Genomic DNA, 9,626 nt, shown 5'->3' with positions numbered 1-9,626 from the left:
CCCACAGGCGCGCTGAGACCACGCAAGTTAGACACCCGAAACTACGGAGGTGCTCACGAACAAGTTACACTTGACCTCTAGGCAAAACCAAACACAACACACGCAGCACGCCAAAGGATTAAAGTCTACGGGAGCGATGAGGGACGTCAGCCCGAAGGCTTCTTCCCCAAGACCTACGTGGGCTGGGGGGGCGAGATCCGACCCATACACACTTCCTAAGGAGGGGGTCGACGCCTGCGGGGACCAAAGGTCATTCCCCCCCAGCGGGAGGTGGGGTGGTGACGGGGAGAAGGCAGCCCTGGGGGCTTCAGCTACACTTCAAAGACCTGGCGCCGAGAACACTTCCTGCGGGGGAGGGGCTGACAGAGGCGAGGGGAAGACCCGCAGGGGGACTGGGGGTAGAGGAGGCCGCCGCCCCCCCTCAGCAAACTGCCCCCCTGGCAGACTCTTCCGCCGGGTCCGCCTCCTTTTCACTAGCACCTGTTCAACCGGAACATCAAGGGCCGGGGCCCGCCGCCACCCCCCTCCACCTCGTCTCTTTAGTACCTTTCATCCGGAAGGGGGGGTGAATCCCCGCCCAGGAGGGGGGAGTGAGGCGGGGGAGAACTTGTCCTTGACCTGGTCTGTGGCGTCAGGGATTTACTCCTTTAATCCTGGTGAGGCGGGAGTTTGGGGCGGTCTGGGAAGCTGCATCCCCGCTCCTCTCCCGCTCCAGCCTGGACACTGGGAATTCCCGGAGGGCTGCTGGGACGAAGAGGCCCCGTCTAAGCTGGCAGAGCAGGAGAAGCCTGTGTATCTGCGGCCCCCCTCCCCTGCGGTGAGGGATTGTGAACCAGGTTATTGCCAGGGGCCAGGATTCCGGCAAGGACTGCCACGCCTTGGCTTATCGGTCAGATTTGTGAATTTCACTCATACGAAAGTTAAACCAGACACAGAGGAGAAACGAATTACCTTTACTAGCAAGAATAAAACTGCAAGAAGATTAAACTAAAAAATGTCAGCCCTAGTCATGCGCGAGTTTCTGAATATTTGCTTTGCGGACCGACTGCCGCCAAGGTGGCCCTAGTTTCAGGTTTGGCCAGACCGGGGCCACTCGAAGGCCTGTTGGCCCCTACTCCCAGGAGTGAACGACCTGGAGGCAGGGGCTGGGAAGCCTTTGTCTCGGGTCACCCCGCGCCCGGTGCGCCCCCGAAACTTGTGGGATGGACCGGTGACAACACTTGTGCGTTTACTGTTTTAGGAACATTGTTTCGTTTAATCCTCCCCACAACTCTCTAGGGTGGGGCTAATCCCCATTTTGTAGATGGAGCAACCGAGGTTCCGACGGAAGAAATGACTTGCCTAAAGTCACACAGCCTGAAAGCAGCAGAGCCGGGATTTGAACCCAGTCTGTCTTCCGCTACGGCTCCGCAACTGCGTGTTGGTCGTGTGCCCGTGCGAAGCTGGGATGATTGTTCCTTCTGAGGGCGCGCCCGCAAAATGTCCTCTTCCGAGGTCTGAGGAAAACTGGTGCCCGCGGGCTGGGCTGAATTGGCGGCGGGTACCCAAGGCTGAGCTGTCAGGATAATTCTCAAGCTTCCGACATTTATCTTCCTGAGCGCCCACAGTGAGCCGATCCACAAAAAAACGAGTAAGAGCCGTACTCTGCCAACAAGTGGTTTCAAGTTCATCGTACTCTCCTTGGCGTAACTGAACACTGATTTGGGGTGTCGCGCAGATCCTGGCTGTGAGACTCGGCGAATGACTTCGCCACTCGGAGGCTCAGCTTGTCCCTCCGTAAATGGGGCGTTAATGCCCTCTGGCAAGGGCTGTAGAGAGGACCAAACGAAAATCCTTTTGTAAAGCCCTAAGGCACACAGTAGGCGCTCAATCCCTGCTCGCTCCCTCTCCGCCGCCCTAAGCGTGCCAGGGCAGCGCGTTCCCGCTCCCGCTTCCCGCCTCCGGCATCTCCGCCGGTCTCGCGCGTCCCGCGGCGCACGGACTGGGGCAGAGACGACCAAACAGAAAATTATTTCCGCCCGCTCGCCCCGCCCCGCCCCGCCCTGCCCGTCCCCGGAGCCAGAAGGGGATTGTGGGGCCGCCGCGGCCGCCGCCGGAGCCGAGCGGGGCGGAAGCGCGCGTCGCGCTGCTGCTCGGGCCCGACCGCGCCGGGCCCCGCACCTCCCGGCCCCAGGCTGCGGGCTGCGGTCGGGGCGGTCCCGGGGCCGGAGGCGGCTGCCGCCGGGCAAGTTTCCGCGAAGCCTGGCTCGCGGGTTCCCGGAACCGAGCGGGGGAGGCTGGAGACTTCTGAGGTTTCGCTTCTGCTAGCCAGCCCGGCGCTCGGTTTCGCAGGTGCCAGGGGTCGGTAGGGCGACCTCTCCTCTTGGCCATTAGACAGCGTCGGGCTCAGAGAAAAGGCTGTGTCGGCGCTGGGGGGTTCGCGTTTCCTTTGCTTCTTCGCATACTGTTTTCTCCCCTTTGGCCCCCAAAGCAAAGCTCCTGACCATGGGCACCTTGGGAGAGGAGGTTACTTTCCCGGAGTAACCCAGACGGTGAAAGGCTTCAGGTGGTCTACGTGCTGGGTGGGAAGGCCTGGCGTGGCGGGGTAGAGAGCGGTGGGGGGGGGGGTGCTAGGGTCAGACTTGGGTTCGAGTCCCAGCCCTGCCACTTAACTGGCTTTTACCATGGGTCACTAGTGCTTTATCTGGGACCCTCAGTTTCCCCATCTCCCACTGTAGTACCAACCTTGGGGGTGATGGGGGCAGTGCCACTGTCAAGTGCCGGGCACAGCAAAGGGTGATTTCCCCATTAAAGGTTATGACTCGGGGGCGATGGTCTATCTGGTAGGCCTGGATGGCTTGCGAGAGCGGGTATTCAGGTTCTTTCCTAAGTCAGACACCCTGTGCGAGATGGACAGAGGCCCCATTTACGGAGGAACTGGTGGGAGTGAGGGGATTCCCCAGGCATCAGCAAGTCAGCAGTCATGATTATTGTAAATAGTGACTGCACATGTGGGATTTTTTTTTTTTTTTTGAGACGTGAGTCATGCTCTGTCGCCTTAGGTAGAGTGCAGTGTCGTCATCATAACTCACTGCAACCCCAAAGTCCTGGGCTCATGGGATCCTCCTGCCTCAGCCTCCCAAGTAGTTCGGTACAAGCATGGGCCACCGTGCCCGGCCCCTCATGCAGGATTTTTTGCTTTCCAGACCCTTCTATAAGAACACTACTTAATGTCAAATCCTGCCTCTGCCATGAGCAGCCTTGGTTTGCCAATCTCTAAAATGGTAATAATTAGATCCCCGCCAATCCACAGGATTTTGGCAACTCCAGACAGCCAAGATCCCAACAAGAGCTGTGAGTGAGCCTTAGTAGTTCCTTGACTATATTAAACATCAGGGACATCCTTGAGGCAGTTAGGATGGGCAGAGAGGGAAGACATTCATGGGATGAAGTAGCCATCTGCCCAAACTTCTTCCAGAGCTTCTTTGCGTCTAGTCCCAGCCCTGCCCCTAAGCAGCAGTGTGACCTTGGGCAAAGCAGTTGCCCTCTCTGGTATTTGGTTGGGTGACTGTATCATGAAAGTCCCCTGGGAGTTGACCTTCTGTAGATTGATGACTCTGCCCTGGGGGAAGTTTCCAGGCTGAGGGATGACAGATGACTCGCATATTTGCCCTGCTACGTTCCTCTTTACCAGTTCCTCTTAAGGTCTAATCTTTATCCCTCCTGTGATAGTTACCAGCAGGACAGAAACTGAAGAAGTTTTACTATTCAGCCAGCCATGGGAGATACCAGATAGCACCTGGGCCAGTGGGGGTGACTGACATAGAGAGAAGTAACTTCAACTTAAGATGAAAAGGGCTATTGATGGTGCTGCGAACAGTGCTGCCACTGCAGGGAGGAAGTAACTATTTATGGGGTCGGGGAGGCCTGAGCTGGGACCCAGTGGGCAAGAGAGGGTTTGTGGACAGGTACAGGGCAGAAGACAATTTTGGGCAGTGGGAACAGCATGTTCTAAGGCACAGAGGCAGGAACCAGTGAAGTGTGTGTTGAAGTTGTGCATTGTGGCAACCATATGGTGGTATGTGTGGTGGGAGAGCAGCAAAAAGGGTCAGAACAATGTCAATAAAGCAAAAACAGATTAAGGAACCTTGGAGACGTCCCCAAGGAGTTTGGACTCAATGCTGAGGGCAGTGGGGAGCCAGAGGGCTTTTAACTAAAAGGTACATGGACATATTTGCACATTGGTCGTCAAGTCAGGGATTGGTTAGGGTTAGGGGGAGGCTAGAGGTTGGGAGATTGGTTAGGACAGCAATTCTCAACCTTTAAAGTGCATGTGAATCTCCTGAGGGTCTTGTTCAAATGCAGATTCTAGGTCTGGGATGGGGTCTGAGATCCAGCATTTTTAAGAAGTTCCCAGGTGATGCTGTGTCACTGGTCCAAAGAAAACCCTTGGATAGCACAGGGTTAGGAGACTGCTAAGGGTCCAAATGAGAGATGAGAGCTTGACTCTGGCAGCCGCAGAGGGGAGGAGACCAGAGGAGGATGTTAAGAAGGTGGGATGTTGAAAAAAGGACTGGGACCACTTGGCAAAGCAGGATCACGGAGAGGACTCCCAGGGGTGCAGCCTAGGGAATATGATGGATGGGGATCGTCCATGCACTCAACAGTAGAACCCAGGAGTGGAGTGAGGTGTGGAGCTGGGAACGAACTGCTTTGGCCATGCTGACTTTGGGCATCTATGGCATGAGAGGTGGCGGTGCTCAGTAGGCAGTCGGCTGTTGGGGTGTAGATCAGCAGAGAGGGCGAGAGTGTGAGCAGATTGTCCTGAGCAGCAGGAGAGTTCATATCATGGAAGTCAAGAGAGAGGGACATTTAAGAAGGAGGAAGCGGTACCAGAGTCACATACCATGGAGCATGTGAGGGAAGGAAGGGTTCTGCAAGGAGGAGGTCCCTGGTGACCCCAGCCTGGAAAGTTCCAGACATTGGTGAGGGTGAAAGCTGACCACAGTGGGCCAAGCATGAATTGGGAGGCAATAGTGGAGAACAGCGCTAGGGGGATGGGAAGATCAGGAGGTGAGGATGGACACATGTGGTGACAATAGTAATGACAATAGCAACAGCTCCCTTTTATTGAGAGCTTTTTGTGTGCCTGGTACTGTGCTAAGTACTGCATGCCCTGCAGCAACACTAAGATAGGTTCCGTTATTGTTCCCATTTTACAGAGAAAAAAACAATCTCAGAAAGCCCCAAAGAGCACACAGCTAGTGGGTGCAGAAGCAGGATTTGCACCCTGCTTTTATTTATTTACTTATTTATTTGTTTGTTTGTTTGTTTTTTTGAGACAGGGTCTCACTCTTTCACATAGGCCAGAGTGCAGTGACATCATTATGTCTTACTGCAACCTCAAACTCTTGAGCTCAAGGGATCCTCTTACATTAGCCTCCTGAGTAGCTGGCACTACAGGCACATGCCACCATGCCCAGCTAATTTTTTTTTTTTTTTAGAGATGAGGTCTCCCTGTTGCCCAGGCTGGTCTTGCATTCCTGGCCTCAAGCGGTCCTCCTGCCTCGGCCCTCCAGAGTGCTAGGATTACAAACATGAGCCACCACACATGGCCTAATTTTTCTTTTCTTTTTCTTTTTTGTTTGGAGCAGAGTCTTACTCTGTTGCCTGGGCTAGAGTGCTGTGGCGTCAGTCTCACTCACAGCAACCTAAAACTCCTGGGCTCCTCCTGTTTCAGCCTACCAAGTAGCTGGGACTACAGGTTGTGCCACCACACCCAGCTAATTTTTTCTATTTTCAGTAGAGACCGGGGTCTCACTCTTGCTCAGACTGGTCTTGAACTCCTGACCTCAAGAAATCATCTCGAGCCAGGCGTGGTGGCTCATGCCTGTAATCATAGCACTCTGGGAGGCTGAGGCAGCCGGATTGCTCAAGGTCAGGAGTTCGAAACCAGCCTGAGCAAGAGAGAGACCCCAGCTCTACTATAAATAGAAAGAAATTAATTGGCCAACTGATATATATAGAAAAAATTAGCCGGGCATGGTGGCGAATGCCTGTACTCCCAGCTACTTGGGAGGCTGAGGCAGTAGGATTGCTTGAGCCCAGGAGTTTGAGGTTGCTGTGAGCTGACACTGCAGCACTCACTCTAGCCTGGGCAACAAAGTGAGACTCTGTCTCAAAAAAAAAAAACGAAATCCTCTCGCCTCTGCCTCCAGAGTGCTAGAATTACAGATGTTAGCCACTAAGCCCAGCCCCTAATTTTTCTAATTTTTGTAGAGATGAAGTCTTTTTTTTTTTTTTTTGAGACAGAGTCTCACTCTGTTGCCTGGGCTAGAGTGCTGTGGCATCAGCCTAGCTCACAGCAACCTCAAACTCCTGGGCTCAAGCAATCCTGCTGCCTCAACCTCCCGAGTAGCTGGGACTACAGGCATGCACCACCATGCCCAGCTAATTTTTTCTATATATATTAGTTGGCCAATTAATTTCTGTTTTTATTTATAGTAGAGCTGGGGTCTTGCTCAGCCTGGTTTTGAACTCCTGACCTCGAGCAATCTACCTGCCTCGGCCTCCCAGAGTGCTAGGATTACAGGCGTGAGCCACTGCGCCCGGCCCAAGATGAGGTCTTTCTATGTCACTAAGGCTGGTCTCAAAACACCTGTCCTACTAGAATTACAGACATGGGCCATCACGCCTCGCCTGCACCCTGCTTTTAACCATGTGTCCATGGGTTGATCCAAATTATTGATAAGGGGTCTGTTCTGGGGCTAATTCAGAACTCATTACTCCTTCCTCCCCAAATTTCTTCGTATCTGTGTCAATATTGTTAATTCACTGTCATTTATTTAATCAATCCCCATTTGTTGACACCTACTATGTGCCAGATAATGGGGCAGGCTGGTGCTGTAGCAAGGATAAAAGCAGGTCCGGCCCTGCAGATGCTTGGGGTAGAGAGGAGAGGCTGGTGGGCAGGCAGTGTGATATGTATCATATTGGGGGAAGGACCACACACAGGGAGCTCCAGCATCTGTCTGGGAAAGTCAGGCAAGACTCCTTGGAGGAGGCAGCAATCAGAGTGGTTGGGGTGAAAGGCAGAGTGGCTTTTATTGCAAGTGCTAGAATGGAAGTTCCATGGGACAGTGATTTTTTTTTTTTTTTTTTGAGACAGAGTCTCGCTTTGTTGCCCAGGCTAGAGTGAGTGCCGTGGCGTCAGCCTAGCTCACAGCAACCTCACACTCCTGGGCTCAAATGATCCTCCTGCCTCAGCCTCCCGGGTAGCTGGGACTACAGGCATGCGCCACCATGCCCGGCTAATTTTTTATATATATATCAGTTGGCCAATTAATTTCTTTCTATTTATAGTAGAGACGGGGTCTCGCTCTTGCTCAGGCTGGTTTTGAACTCCTGACCTTGAGCAATCCGCCCGCCTCGGCCTCCCAAGAGCTAGGATTACAGGCGTGAGCCACAGCGCCCGGCCTGGACAGTGATTTTTGTGTGTTGTGTTGTAGCACCTGGATCAGTGTCCAGCACCTAGCTGGTGCTTAATTAACACTTACCGGATGAAAGAATGAACGTCTCTGCGAGTGAGGAGGAGGATCTGGACTCTGAGAGGGGGGATGGAGAGAGGGGATTCATAGGGGGTGAAATCAGAAAGGGATAATTGACAGTTGGTGGTCATGGAGTGGGAGGGTGACTCCAGATTTCTGTCTTAAACAACTGGAATCCTGAAGAAGGAAGGCATGGCAGAGAGTTTATGAGTTCAGGTTGGGGCTTGCCGAGTTTGAGGTCTAATGGACTGTGCCAGAAGAGGGCTGAATATGTGTATCTTATTAAAAATTGTAAAGTGCAGGCTGAGTGTGGTGGCTCACACATATAATCCTAGCACTTTGGGAGGCTGAGGCGACAGGATCACTTGAGCCTGGGAGTTTGAGGTTGCAGTGAGCTATGATGACACCACTGCGCTATAGCTAGGGCAACAGAGTGAGACCCTGTCCCACAAAAAAATTGTAAAACACTTTTGAAGTATATATAATATTCTGTGTCTGCCTGCCTCTTCTGCGGTATCCTTGGTATTGTGAAAAAAAAATATTTGGAGGTACCTTTGAGCATTGTCAGCAACAGATGGTAACTGAAGCCCTGGCTCAGGTGAGATCACGCCAGGAGGCTGTGCAGGTGCAGTGGAGAGAGCAGAAGGCCAAGGCTGGAAGCCCAGGGAACACTGGCACTTAAGAGGGGGCAGAGAGAGAGGAGCTGAGCAAGGAGCATGAGGAGTACCCAGAGATGGAGTGAGTCGTGGGAACCTGGGAAGAGAGAGGAAGCTGGGAGGGAGTGGCCCCATTGAGCAGGTGTCTCAGAGAGGGTTTACAGACCCAGGTGGTGGAGAGGGGGTATAGACAATCCTAGGGGTGGGGCTGTGAGCTAAAGGGAGACAAGACAGCAGGTGAGAGGGATGCAAGGTCAGAAAAAGGGAGGTGGCGCGGTGGGTGAGGTGGCTCATGCCTGTAATCCTAGCTCTCTGGGAGGCAGAGATGGGAGGATTGGTTGAGGTCAGGAGTTGGGACCCGCTTGTGCAAGAGCAAGACCCCATCTCTAAAAAATAAAAATGTTAAAAGGGTGCTGTGCATTTTTAGTGGGAACAGTCTGGGGAATGAGGGCTTGCATTGACCACAAGGACAGTCTGCTCCCCCAGAGGGAAGGAGAGGAAGTGAAGGATGGGACAGGTGAGTGTGTGTAGGACTTTTCTGCTTGATAGCATATATTTTCCCTCTTTAAAAATTTTTTAGTTTTCTATTTTTAAAGTCAATGTTATTATAGTACAATTTACATATAATAAAATGCACACATTTTCAATGTACATGTGATGACTTTTTTTTTTTTTTTTTTTTTGAGACAGAGTCTCACTCTCTTGCCCAGGCTAGAGTGCTGTGGCGTCAGCCTAGCTCACAGCAACCTCAAACTCCTGGGCTTAAGCGATCCTCCTGCCTCAGGCTCCCAAGTAGCTGGGACTATAGGCATGCGCCACCATGACCAGCTAATTTTTTCTATATACTTTTAGTTGGCCAATTAATTTCTTTCTATTTTTATTAGAGATGGGGTCTCACTCTTGCTCAGGCTGGTCTCAAACTCCTGACCATGAGTGATCCTCCTGCCTTGGCCTCCCAGAGTGCTAGGATTATAGGCATGAGCCACCACACCCGGCCCAGGTGATGACTTTTGACCAGTGTAACAGCCTTGTAACCACCACCCCAATAAAAATATAGAACATTTTCATCTCTCTGGAAAGTTCCTCCATATCCCATTGCAGTCAATCCCTCAGCTCTAGAAGTGTCTACTGTGTACTCTTTATGTTCAGCTTCTCATCCTCAGCACTGTATTTTCTCTTTAAAACAGGAAGCAAAGCTACTGCTGAGATGGGGACTCCGGTGCAGGGAACCTCAGGGGGCTGTGGGTTAGAGGAGCCAGACAGGCCGGGGGGGACAGCAAGAGAACAGTGTCCCCTGATTGTGGCCTGCCGCAGAAGCAGAGAAAGCAGCTGTGTGCCTCTGGGATCAGGTGTGAGGCTATGCTCAGAGAGCCAAGGACTCCAGGCTGCAGCAGGCCTTGGTCACAGCAGGGGCCAGGTGGGGCCTGGGGCTGGAGTGGTGTGA

Source organism: Microcebus murinus, chromosome 18 (genome assembly GCF_040939455.1).
Source record: "Microcebus murinus isolate Inina chromosome 18, M.murinus_Inina_mat1.0, whole genome shotgun sequence".
NCBI lineage: Eukaryota > Metazoa > Chordata > Mammalia > Primates > Cheirogaleidae > Microcebus > Microcebus murinus.
This window is presented reverse-complemented; position numbering follows the sequence as displayed.